The sequence below is a fragment of the Meleagris gallopavo genome, chromosome 5, assembly GCF_000146605.3.
Source record: "Meleagris gallopavo isolate NT-WF06-2002-E0010 breed Aviagen turkey brand Nicholas breeding stock chromosome 5, Turkey_5.1, whole genome shotgun sequence".
Lineage (NCBI taxonomy): Eukaryota > Metazoa > Chordata > Aves > Galliformes > Phasianidae > Meleagris > Meleagris gallopavo.
In genome coordinates, this window is record NC_015015.2 from 15,059,638 (window position 1) to 15,073,402 (window position 13,765).

The 13,765-nt window shown below is 48.4% G+C and overlaps 1 long non-coding RNA gene across 2 annotated transcripts; it reads left to right on the forward strand.

Annotated features, from left to right (window-relative positions):
- The first annotated feature begins 3,139 nt into the window (after positions 1-3,139).
- Positions 3,140-13,560, forward strand: LOC109367702. Of its 2 annotated transcripts, XR_004159849.1 has the most exons (4): positions 3,140-5,044; positions 5,650-5,720; positions 7,476-7,549; positions 9,016-13,560. It is a non-coding gene; the product is annotated as an uncharacterized LOC109367702 (long non-coding RNA). The 2 variants fall into 2 exon arrangements; XR_002115029.2 differs by having other exon boundaries at positions 3,152-5,044; positions 7,476-13,560.
- The last annotated feature ends 205 nt before the right edge of the window (positions 13,561-13,765 follow it).

Here is a 13,765-nt window from a genome sequence, read left to right on the forward strand (position 1 = left end):
AAAAAAAAAGAGGAATCTTTCATTGCTCTGAGCAGACATGATTAGAGACCAGCAGTGAGATTTCACTGTACACCTGAGAAAATGGCTTCTCTGAGCTACCTAGCCCCATTGGAAGCTAAAATCTCATGGGTCTTTATGGCACCAGAAGCCATTGCCTTGCAAAATGCTGCTGAGACACACAGCAGGTTATGTAGAAAAAATGCACCTTAGGGTTTTGGAAAGTCGCATGCTCATCGTACACTGAATAGCCATGCTGCCTTCAGAAGTGCAGAGCTATCTCAGCATCCTGAGCAGCTGAATTGTAATCGAGCTGTCGTTTGGTCTCTCTGACAGCTTTCCTGTTGTGGAAGAGGTGGTAACTCTACCCGAGTTTCCCCAAAGAAAATGTTGCTGTTGGGCTGATGCGCTCAGGAGTGCAGCCCGAAGTGTCCTTGCACAAAGGCTTCCTAAAGAACAGAATATGTTTGCGCAAAACCAAACCCATAAATACAGATGTATCTGGCCCAGCCTGTAGAAGGGCACATTTCCCCAGCAAAAGGCCTTCCTTCTCAGATAAATACACCTCCCCTGAAATCCCAGCAATTCCAAGGGAGCCCTATAACGGAACAGCTTTCCCTGCAGAGTGCCAGTGCCATGTGGCACACTGACTTGCTCTTTCCGCAGAGCCCCCTCAGCTTGAAAGCTGTAACTTAAAGCCGAAGGGAGGATAGTGACCATGGATGTGGCCATAAATAAACCATGGCCTGTAATTGTGTGATAGGCTGTCCTAAAGGCAGGCAGGGCATGCCTGGGAAATGCAGCTCGGGTACTTTGTGCTTTGGGTCGATCGTGCTTTGGGCCAGGCTGTGCCCTCCTACGGAAACCTTTGCAGATATCTGTAGGCATTCTTACCAGCCTGGAAGGCTCTGAGCTCACAAGATCTGTCTGAAAACCCAGTGATGTCTCAGTGCAAAAGAAAGACAATTCCTTTTCTGCTTCCTGTTTTAGGGAGTAAAGGATGAATGAATAGCAGTGTTTACAAGGCTGGGACTGAACACAAATCCCATCAACCACTTCCCATTTTCCCTCATGTTGCTCACCCTGTGAATTGCCCACTGGTCCTTTCAGATACAGAGCACTCCTAGGATGGACTTCAGGAAAGTTTGGAATGTGTGAAGTTTCTTCAGGTTTCTTTAGAAGGCTTTGAAACCACTGTTATTTTTCTCCCAAGGATTTTATTATGTAATGGTACTTTTTTTTTTTGCTGTAGAGACAAGATGCTGCCTTGAGTGTAACAAAAGGGCCTGCCTGGAAGAATTTTTTTTGCTCTGTTTCTAGGACAACAAGAGGAATGAAAAGTAAAGATACCACAGCATCACAGTGGAACTGAAACAGGGTTTGGAGCTGCAGAGCTTTGCAGTGCACCACGAACCATATCCCACTCTTCCCACCTCAGCCCTGCTTACTTGGGTCAGGACTGCCAGGATAGCACCTGCCTTCCTCCAGAAGGCTGGCCTTTCTCCCTTAAGAACAAGCCTTCTGCAATGTGATACATCTCCCAGCCTGCTTCATTCAATGAAGTACTCATTCTGCTTTTGCAGTCATCCTGGAAATCTGCTGAGCTCTTGTCTTCTGCAATTGTAATAGGGATAGAGATGCTCAACAGCAGCAGCCTGCAGGATTGCAGCACTCCAGACAGCAACACTTATGGCTATGGGGCTACACTGGTTTTCTGACGTATTTGGATTGTACCTTGTAGACATACAGCACTTTTCCAAAAGCAATAACAGCAGCTGCTGTGTCTATGTGTGCTTATCTGCTTTCCACACCAGCAGCACCGGGAGCAGTGAAGGGGATGATGTGCAAAGGATCTCACAAAAAGTGGTGCCCAGGAAACCCACAGCACAGGTGAATGGGAGCTGAGTGCAAAGGCAGTGCTGGGAAAAAGCAGGCAGTGGGATAACAGCCAGAGATCTCAGGGTCCCTCCTAGCACCATCCAGCAGAAACATGTGTTGTCTGCTGTCCAGCTCTTGGAAAATCTGCTAGTAAAATCTACATTCAAAGTGGAGGCAAATAACTCAGAATGTGGATCAGTACTCTCACAAAATAAGCAATAAATGTAGAAAGAAGTGAGGCTGGTAGGCTGCAGCTCCTGATTTCCAACTGAGGGGCACGGTCCCTGTGTACAGCTGAGGGTGAGCAGTGCTCTGGCTTGTGCCTCTCTTACCCATCCCCACATATCACTGCATGAGTGAGCTGAGCTGCATGACACTGGGAACAGCAGAGGAGGAGAAGGCCAAGAAGACGGTGAGTAGAAAGGAAGAGACAGAAAACAGGAGGTAGAAATAGAAAGGAGAAAGGGCAGTGGTGTCAGGAGGTAAGGCGGGGGAGAAAGGATGCACAGAGCACATCCAATGGGCTTTTATTTCCCGTCCAGGTGCTGGATAGGATTCTCAATATCTGCCTTCGTGTAGGAAATAGCCCCATTAATTATGTCGTTGAGCATGGGAATGCAGCAGCTCTTTGCCTCCCCGCTTCTGGGGGAGCCTGCGACCCGAGCAGTCGGGTTTCCCAAGCATTTAGCAGTGTGGTCATGCTAATTTAGTGAGGGGCTTTCAAAGCCTTGCCGGGAAACATTCCCTCCTTCCCAGAGGCATTGAAAGTTTTGACCTTCTGACCCTCTTTTTACTAGGAGGTTCAAAAGCAGCATTGCAGCTGTTAAAGTTTTTCTTCATGCCTCAGTGATTCTCTGCTGGGGACAGGGCCACTGTTTATCCAGCCTGACCTCCCTTCTCAGCGCCCACGATGTCTCTTTCTTGCAGTGCTGCAGGCAGCACAGCCCTGGCTGCCTCCCTCTCTGGCCATTCATTCCCATTGGTGCACCGGTGCTCTATTACCCATTACAAATCCATCCCCTGCCGTGAGCTGGGTTTCCCAGCGCTGATCTGATTTGTCCATCAAGCTGCAGATTCATTTACATTTAATACACCGTGACTTGTCTATGAAACGCAACCCTCCTCCTGCTCTGATGCTGGGATCCCTTTGGCTTCCAAAAGTCAACAGTCTGCTCCTGGAAAAAAAACTCCTGCTAGGCTGCTGTGGGGCCCCACACACACAGCAGAGGTTTCACCCCAAGTGTGTGTCTTGTTTCAGGATGGCAGCTCCTGTGTCACGCCCTCAAGGGCTGGTGGGCCCTGGCCTGGCTTGTTAATGCCCTATCTTGGGTATTGCTGTGCCAAAAGGGCTGGAGCCTGCTGCCTGTCCTTTGCACAGTGCAACCAGATGGTCACAGTGCTGGGCAGGGAACAGTTAGGTTAGGATAGGATGCAAAGTGACACATGAGGAGGCAGAACAGGAACAGCTTGTGAACTTCTCCTGTTTGTGGGATTAACCACATCCACACTAGCAGATTAGGGTCATTAACATAGCCATTAAAGAAGGGAGAGTCCCACTGTGAACAGTGACAGGTGCTTCACACAGTCAGGTGCTTGCCCCAGTGATGGAGGCTGAGATAGCTATGGTCACCGCGGTGCAGACAGCTCCAGCACAGGGTGAGCCATCACCCTCCCTGCTCCTTTCCTGCTGCTGGAAAACCACTCACAGTTTGAACGTGTTCAAGGATGAGAGCCTGGCCCGCTGTGCTCCGTGTCCCTGCTCGGTCATTATCTCCTTACGTGAACTCAGCTTCCTGAGCTGCAAAATGGGGGTAATGTTTACTTTGCTTGCAGGGGTGTGGAGGAATTATTAATTAATGTTTATGAAGTGCTTTCAGATCTCTGAATGAGAAGGGTGAGATAGGCAGCAAGGATTCATGAGGCAGCTGCAAGGAGTTGTGATGAATTATTGTGATTAAAAGGTAAATAATTGTTATTACTGCATCATAAGCAGATACAGCCATCAGCCCTGGACAACCTGATCTCCAGCTCTGTTAACTTCTTTTTCCTCCTTCTTCCCAAGAGCAGTGCCTGCACAGCATTGCTGCAGCAACCACACAGCCTCTCTGTGATGTAGAACCTCGATCGGTGGAAGGCTGAGCACTGCCTTCAGAAGGGCTATAATAACCCCATAAATAAATCAGATGAGGATGAGCCATCTGGCCCAGCTTCTGGTGAGGAAGAGAAGCGTGCTGCAGCCGGCCATCAGCTGCTGCAGAGGGGCAGCTCCAGCCTGCATGGCTGCCCAGAGCTCTCTTCTGCAGCAGCTAGGGTGGGCAAGAGGCCATTCCTTTGCACTGAACTATTTTCAGGAGCAGATCCCTGTCGGGAGCAAACACACTGCAAACTGGCTCAGCCAGCTGCTTGAACGCCTGTTTCAGGTAAAGAAGCGTGAGTGCACAGAAGTGATCCTGACCTTTGTGAGTCTCACCTCACAGCTGGGTTGGGATAAGTACCTGCGTGTGTGCCCCTAGCAAACGTGAAACAAAAAGCGTTTGCTCAGAAAGGCTGAAATCACTGGCCAGACCTTGCACTGGAAATAGGTTAAGGTGCAGGCAGGCAGCTAGAGACATGCAGGAACTAGAACCTATGCCTGCTTTCCCATGCTTTCTGCCCAGGTCAGACTTGGGCTGAAAGCAGTCTTTAGGTTGTTTAGCCATCTCTGCCTTCCCCAGCCCAGCTGCTTTGAAACCAAACCAAATGTGACCTGATTTAGAACAGCTTGGGTAATGTGAACCCGGCCTTGCACCAGCAGGTTTTTCCTGTTCTGGCTTCCCTGCCTCTGTTTGCACAGAGAGGGCACCCAAGCCTGCAGGAGCAGCTGGGGAGGAGCACACCTTCCACCCTTTGGTCCACCTTTTCCTGCTTTTTCCCAGCCCATTTGCTGCACCTCAGTGGCCACCTGTCAGTGTGCACTGACATAAATCCCTGTAAATAGCTACAGCCCAGACCCACATCTACCGCCCCCCCCCCCGTCCTTGCAATGCTGGAAGTAGAAGCACAGAATCATTAAGGTTAGAAAAAACCTTTAAGATCATCAAGTCCAGTCATCAACCCATCACCACCATGGTGCGCTGGTGCAAGTAACTGAAGCATGCATGCAGACTTCAGTTCAACAGGACAATCACAGGTGAGTTTGGACTCATCTTCTAATTCAGTCTTGAGCAGTGAGTTTTTAACTCTCCCATCTGTGACGTGGGAAGAAGAGTGTTTCCATTCACCTCCTTTGGCCAGTGACTTGTTTATACTGGAAGGGCTGTCTCTTGAGTAAGTGCAATGAAGGTAATAACTACCTTTAGCTACTTTAAGTCCTATAAGTGCCTCATATGCAATTGAAATACGGAAATCCTAATACATAAGTAGTTAGAGAGGAGCAGAGAGATTTTTTCCCCATTCACTGACAAAGATTTGTGGTTTTTCTTTTAATTTTAAAGATAAATGGCTATCACCCTCACAGAACTGATTTCTTATTTGCTATTGATTTTACATGAAGATACTTGTCAGGATACTTTATTGGCTCTCCACATCCAGAGTACTCGAGTAGGTCAGGTAATGTGTCTCAGTCAACAGGAATTCACGTGGAAAGCCAGGGATATAATAGATTTTATCACCTACTGTGTGAGAATAAATGGTACCTGATGCCTACAGAGCATCCCTGTCTCCTTAACCCAAGGTTTTCTAGGAACTACATAAATCAAGCAAACAAAGTCACTTTTCCATTTTGTATTTTACCAGCGTTCCTGAAATAGAAATACCATCCAACAGATGCACATTCAGCATGTATCTTCCTCTCTATTGGAAAATGAGTAAGTTGGCTTTCACTTCCCTAATACTGAGCTCTTGGCAGTGTTTGAGCACAGTCACCCCGGCACGCGGCTGTACGGCAGGCAGACCTAACAACAGGCAACCTAAGAGAAAAGGAGGCTTTCGGCTGCCCGTGCTCACCTCAGTTTTCCACCTTGATTCATCTTTAGGCTGAGGGTTATCTAAACAAGTGGCAAGTGCAGATGGGGCTTTGCAAGGTGTTCATAATCTCACGAGCCCCCAAAACGTATTCAAGGATGTGAACAGGACATGCCATGACAGTATCTCCCCTTGATATTGGCACCTCCAAACAGCTCCCTGATGGCTCCTGCTCACCTCCCCTTATCCCACAGGCAGGCAGACTCCTGGCAAGTATGGCTGGCATTCAGAGAAAGCTGAAAATAACCCAAACTTCAGCCAGGATGAAGCTGGGAGTGTGCTGCCCTCAAGGAGGGACTCTCAGCCAGCACTACGGGTGATGAAATATGCGTGTACCTAGGGCCTAATCCAGCCCTCTGCAGCCACTCCGGTCTTTCCCTTGCATTCAAGGGGCTCTGGAGCCTCTCCAAAAAGATGAGGGAACAAATGTAGCCCTGGCAACCCCACCGAGTGCAGGGAGGAACAAAGAGGACCCCCAGGGCTGAATTTGTTTCCATTTTAATCCTTATCTATACCAATCCCTACCATGCATGGAAAGAGGCTTCTCAGCTGTATACATTTGAATTGCTATGGGAGTTTTAAGTGATAAAATGCTTGGCCTATGTATTCAGAAGCAATTAGTGATTCAAAGCGGCCTCAGACAACTTGAAGAGGCCTGGTTTTCAAGGGGTTGATGCTGTGTCCTGGCTGCAAAGGAAAATGAAGATTTTTTTAGGGGAAAAAAAAATTAATGTATTGGATACTTGAAAATGTATTTCAAGTCTAGGTTGGAAAAATAAAATTTTCCATAGAAAAAAGTCTTGCCTGTGCCAAAACAGGTGCCAGGCCAAACAAACCTACTCCAGGTGCTCTTCAGGGTGTGCTGTGCATGCAAGAACTTATTTTAGGACAAGGTCGTAAGCGCATGCAAAACACACGGAGCAGCAGGCAATAGAGAGCCTTGAGCACTGAGCAAGAGGCTGAAGGCACCTGACAGGGCTGCTCCCAGGAGAGCCCAACCACCCCACAGACACAGCTTTGTGGGCATCTCGCTTCTCCTGGCACGTACGCGCACTGCCAGGTTTTGCCTCCCACTGCTGTGAAGGCGCATCAGAAGTGTGACCCAGAAACACTGCAAAAGCAGAGCACCTGCTATTTACTTCTTAAATCTCGCACTACGCTTTGGGGCTGTGCTTCTTTTGAAGGGTATGGTTGGTTCTCTCCCTCCAGTTATGGCTTTTAGAGGTCCATTCTGGCTGACAAGTGGGTGTGAGACCACCAGGTTAGCACATGCCAGAGTTTCTACCCGCAGAATCAGGTATCAGAGAGCATCAGTGTAGCCTGCCTGGATCCCTCTGCAGAGCCTTTCTACCCTCAGGCAGATCAACAGTTCCTCCCAACTTGGTTGGATGTTAGGAGAAAATCCTTTGCTCAGAGAGCGGTGAGGCATTGGTACAGCTGCCCAGAGAGCTGTGGGTGCCCCGTTCCTGGAAGTGCTCAAGGCCAGGCTGGATGGGGCCCTGGGCAGCCTGAGCTGGTGGGTGGCAGCTCTGCCCGTGGAACTGGGTGGGCTGTAAGGTTTCTTCCAACCTAAATCATTCTATGATTCTGTTGCACAGGACCCCCAAGCTCATGGAGAAATCTCTTGGAGAAACTCACCACACAAGAATCAGGAGGAGACGTGGAAGAACCGGTGGGTTCACAGCTGGAGTGGGAGCTTGGGGACAGGAGGCACAGAAAGCTCTGCCAGTGTTTGTCGAGAACAACTGGGTCAAAATGGAGGTGCATCTAAAGAGGAGCTACCTACTGGCTTCTCCCTTTGCAAATCTCTTCCATGGCCTGAGCCTTGTGCTGCATCACCGAGGCCTGGGGACAAAACATGTGGCACCTCTGACCCACTGTGGGCACCCACTTCCTCCCAAGGGATATTTCCTGACTCTCCAGCTGACTTGCACAACAAGTTTTTCCTCTGCCCAGGTGTTGGTGTCAGCCATTCTCCAGCCAAGAGGATGCTATGCTGGGACAGGAGCAGGTGATGAGCCTCATAATTAGGGGTGGGTACCACCCACCACCTCGTCCCTCATTTAGCACACGAGATTTATAGCCAAGTCTGTTTAGATTGCCCATACAACTTATCGTTAGCACATATGGCTTTTCATCTTCAAAGCACTTCAGCAGGTGTTTTGCAAGCTTCTCCCATGCCCTCATGTGACAAAGGTATTATATCCCTGTACAGTAAAGAGAATGGAAAGGGGTGAAGAGAAGCTAAATAGTTTTGGACACTCAGCCTTTCAGTCCTGTGCTCGGCCTTCACCTGCACCTTGCTGCTTCCAAGGCTTGCAAATAGCATTGAGGAGCTTTGTCCTGTTGTTTCGAGAACCTTGCTGCAGCTTGGCACTAGTTAACCAGCCCAAAACATTGGCATGCAAATACGCACACCATTTTACTTTTCATTAATGTAGAAAATAGCACACATTCACCTTAACAGCAACACATAAAAGCCATGCATGACCTGGGAGACATCTTGTGCCAACATAGGGTGTTGGGATGAGAACAGCTTAAACTGTTCATCCCATCTATAACCATTGTGGTGGAGCAGCTTTGGACGTGCCAATGGAGCCACACGAACCTGTGCCAGCAATTCAGTTGTATTGATTTAAACTCAGAAATATCTGTTGCATAAAATTCATATAACTTTATGGTTGGCACTCCCAGCTTCTGGGCCGCAAGTTCTCCCCATTGCCAGGACAACCTTGTACTAAAGATTGCTGTGCTATTTTTTGCTTCTCTCTCGCTAAACAGGGAGAGGAGAGCTCATTAAAAAGGAGAGAAGGACACACTGCACGTCTTTGTCTCTTAATAATGAAGCCAAATGAAAAGGCCCTAGCAGATGGATAATGAGCCACTTAAGCAGGGCATTCCCAGCCCCAGCAAGGAGGACCAGGGCTGGGTGAGGCCTCCCAACTCCACATCCATTCAATGAGCAATGTCCCGCAGAGCCCAAACACGTGTGGAGATGGCTGGCACCTGGGAAATCTTGCCGAAGGGCCACCAGGGCTCCAATAAGTGACCACGCAAACTCCCTCAGATCCCACATTCATTAAAAGGAAAATGAATGCCTGCTTTTAATTACCTCGTTAATGATGTCTGCTCTTGTAGGAAGCAGGACTCGTGCTGCTGGTGCCCATGAAGAAAGTAGAAGCTTCTACTGAGTGTTTCTGTGGGTGAGCTCTGTCAGAGCACCTCCTCTGGGCCCCACCAGTGTCCAGCAGAGCTTGGGTTGTGCTGTCTGGAGGGCACGTCAGCCTCTGCTTCCCCTTCCTCCCCTCAGGACCTCTTCTCAGTATGCTTGTAGGTGCTCTGGAGCTGAATATATCTCCTTATTTTTGTAAGAGTTTGAAAAGAAGGAAAAGAAGACTATGAAGAGAAGGCACGGGCTGACAGACGCACGGCTCTTACCACAAGTGCATCTCTCCTCTAAGAAAGCAAGAGGAAAACAAACAGATCAAGCATTATTTTTCTTAGTAAGGAGAAGGGGTAATTTCCTGGCCCTGATTCAGCACTGCCATGTAGAGACAATGACTCCCCTGTCATCACCTCCCAGCTTTGCCTTTGTAACGCTGCTAATGGCAGCACACCTCTAGGGAAGGTGCAATTACCTGGGAGTTCACTGCCTCATCGTTAGCAATTACCCAGTTGTCCTGTGTCCAATTAACTCACCCTAATCACCACATCATCACCACAGACCTAAAACAGCTACTTTTCTGCAGTCACCAGTAAATACCATCATTAAGCACCTGGGAGTGAATTTGCTATTAGCTCCACAGTGATTATTTGCTGCAAACATGCAAACTGAGCCGGGCTGTTATAAAACATGATCCCAGTCAAATAAAATCCTATGCTGTTAGTGAGCAGCAGGCAGTGCTTATTCCATATGACACCAGGAAGGCCAAGTTGTTTAAAGGTGAAGTCCTGTCTTGCTGAGGCAGACTTTTAGTCCATCTGCTGGTTCACCAGCACTGCTGGGAGATGTGGAGAGCTGTGTTTATTCCTGCTTATAGCAGAGTCTTACAGGCAAAGCCTGAAAGGCTGTAAGTGCTCTATGGAATTGTAAACTTCAGCAACACTGCACGATGCACGACTTTGGTGTTTGTTTCTTTTTTTAACTGACAACCTGTGCTAGACATTCCCATTTAAAGAGTGAAAAATGATCAGTGTAACAGGCATGACCCTTCCCCTTACTCTAACCTCCAGCTCATTGAAGGATCACCAGGTCAGAGGGCTGCTGTGATAATCCTACACCTCCAGGTCACCTTTTCAGCCCCAGGTCAGAACTAACCAGGGCTTTGTTTCCCTTCATGAGGCTGCTTGATGTTTGCGACATTGATTTGAGGTCTCTGCGTGAGAAATCCTTGTTACAAAGGGTGTGACAATAATCAGTGTCATTATCAATGGGTGTCCTGTTCCTGGAGACAGGAACTGGATGGGGCTCTGAGCACCTGATCTAGTGTAGGTGTCCCTGTTCATTCCAGGGGATTTGGACTAGATGATCTCTAAAAGTCCCTTCCAACTCAAACGAGTCATGATCAAGGCATGGACCTGAGATGGAGCAGATGCCCTGAGCTCTTGGCATCAGCCTGATGGCTGCAAGCTGTGGTGCTGCTCATGTGTCCTCCCCCACAGAAGCCAGGGAAGGTTTTCCAGCTCCCAGGAGAAGAGCTGAGTTATGGGCTGAGTGCAGTGGAGGGAGGAACCATGGGATCAGCGATATGTAGGGCTGTGCCTGACTCACCCCTCCATTAAACCATCTCCAAACACTCATTTCACTCCATTAATTAGCTGTGCCAGTGTAGCTATTAATGAGATGTTGCTCAGATGTTCCAGTGCTCCTCTGCTCTCCATTGGCATCAGCTTTTACAAGAGCCCCAGTGCTGCTGGTAGGACCATGACTGTGATCTTGGACACAGATTTCTCCATTGAGTGAATGGAGGGAAAGAAGGGACATGACCTTCATGGAAAGCTGTATTTTCTGTCTCCAGAAAGAAGACATCCAGGCCTCCATTAGGTGCATCATCCCAATTACAGGGCTGGGGGCAGTTATGAGGCAGAGCTGCAGCCCTACAGGAGCATGGCGGGGAAGCAGCTTTGCATCCAGATTCATCCCTTCTTGCTTTTTCAGGTCTACTCTGCCAGTTTTTGTCAGTGCTGATATCTCATGCTCAGCCATGCAACACCCCACACATTGATAGGGCTGTGTCTGGAGGACTGATTTCTCTTGGTTTCTTCTTTGGGAGCAGCCCCAAATCCCCAGCCAGCCACTACCAGAGGTGGGAGTCAGAAATAGCCATTCCAGGAGGGCCTGGTCTCCCTCTGGGTCTGGAAAAAGGCCCAGCATGTATTGATTCAATTCCTCATTTAATGCATGTTTATGTGGAGCAATTCAGAACTGCTCTATCCATTCAAACTTACGTAGTAACATGAGCCACAAAATGCAGGAACTCGCTCAGTCCTTCTTAGAAGATCCATTATTCTGAGTCAGCTTCTAAGGAGCAGCAATAAAATCACCTTGGCCTGATCTGCCATTAGTCTGAGGGCAGAAATTGTTGGCATCGTGTTTAATGCCTCCAACAAACTCATGCCCATCTCTGTATACTCCCCGCGTCACCCACTCCTGGCCAACACAATCACAGAATCACTAAGGTTGGAAAATACCACTAAGATCAGCAAGCCCACTCCTCAACCCACACCCACCACGTCCAACGACCATGTCCCTCAGTGCCACATCTACCCTATTCTTGGACACCTCCAGGGGAGGTGACTCCACCACCTCCCTGGGCAGTTTGTTTCAATGCATCGCCACTCCTTCGGAGAATAAATTTTTCCCAATATCCAACCTGAACCTCCCCTGATACAACTTCAGGCCATTACCTCTCACCATAGGTCTCTGGTTGGTATAATTCCTTCTTCTACATACTTTTCTTTCCCATAATATTTCTTCCTCAGACGCGTAGGCCTGGGTTGAAAGGCCGGGCGGTGAGGACCTTGGTACCAGATCTCCACCTTTTTCTCCTTTTGTTCTCACACCTCAGCATCCTGCTGAGAAGAGATCATGTTCCACTGCCTATGCTGCCACCAGGCTTGATTTTGGGTAGAAAACCTGCAGCTTTAGGATGCCTTCAGCTGTGACACCTGAAGTCAATACATTCTCCTGGAAATGTTGGTCCAGACCTGGTCATGTTTAAAGGAGGAAAGAAGAGGGAAATCAGGTGACCCTACATCTCCTGGAGGGGAGTAGAATTGGCTTTAGGCTTGCTGAAGGGTTGTCACATTCCAGCTGCCAAGAGGGAGTGAAATGGAAGCATTTGGGTGCAATGGATTAGCAAGGCAGAGAGGTGCTGAAGGGTTAAAGGGTTTTATAGAAGCACAGAAGAGACTAAAGGGATTGGAAAGCAAAAATCCAATTAGGAGATCTAACAGGAAGAAGCCCAGCCCTGAAACAATAAAGATAATGGGTTTAGCTGCCAAAGGAAAGATGAGAATGGAGTAGGGAGAGCAGATTTGTGGCGGGGCCAAGAGGAAGGAAAAGTTGTTGCAAAATGATTGGGTTTTGAATTAAGAATTATTTGTCAAAGCAGAGTCACATTACAGCCTCACCTGCAGCAAAGTTCATCTCAGGACCCGAACTGTGCCATCAATCCTTGCTATTGTAGCAGGTTGAATGTCCTCAAAGAAGTTTGAAGTTGGAGCCCATCACTCACTTAATCCTGCACATTGTGCCATGAGAGAACTGACCTCAGCAAGATATGTCTGCTTGCTATTCTGTATTATCTTGCCAATGCATTTTGCCAAGGATCAAAGCAAAGGAAAGGAGCTGTGGTGTAGATGTGCTCTGAGGCATGCCATGTCCCTAAAGGCCCCTTTCTAAAGGCCAAACGTAACAGAACAACACAGAGAGGGAGCGAGGAGCTGTCAAAGGTCTGGAACAGCTTCCCCACAAGTATGGGTTGTGCATGTCAGTATGGAAAAGACATGACTTATGACTGTGAAGTCATGCATGGCCTAGAGAAGGCTGGTGAGGATTGGCCTGCTTCTATGATTGTCTTTCCAGTTCAAGAAGTGAGGTCAGCTTCAAGAGGACAGAAGACAGACCTGGGTTGCTCCTTGCTGAAGGATGCTGCTATTTGCAGACATTTAGAGAGGTTCAAGGAAAGCTCATGGGGCAACAGTCATCAGAGTTAATAAATAGAGACACGTTGGGTTTAGGAAGAATTTGGGGCTGTGCTCTTGCTTGTATTAGTGAGGAGTGTAGGGAGCACTTGGGCTCTGCCCAGGTGGACCTTAAACCTGGGAGAGATGAGAAATGAGAAGTATGGAAGAGGCAAGGCCCATGGATGAGAAATGTGTGGGAAATTATGGGCTGCCAAGCAATGTGCCCTTGGAAGCACCTGCTGTTCTTTGAACACTCTCCAGGACACTGGTTGGCCAGCCCTAGAGACTTCAGGAACTGCGACTGAAGGAACTGGGGATGTTTAGTCTGGGGAAGAGGAAGCTGAGGGGAGACCTTATTGCATCTCCTCCAATATCTGAAAGGTGCTTACAGCGAGAGTGGGGTTGGTCTCTTCTCACTGATGACAGATGACAGGATGAGAGGACCTCAAGTTACCCCAGGCAAGTTTAGGTTGGATATCGGGAAACACTTCTTTACAGAAAGGGTTGTGAAGCACTGGAATGGGCTCCCCGGGGAGGTGGTTGAGCCACCATCCCTGGATGTGTTTAAAAACCGTTTGGATGTGGTGCTCAGGGACATGATTTAGCAGAGGGTTGTTAGTTAGGGTAGTTTGGTTAGGTTGTGGTTAGACTTGATGATCTTCAAGGTCTTTTCCAACCTGAGCAATTCTATGATTCTATG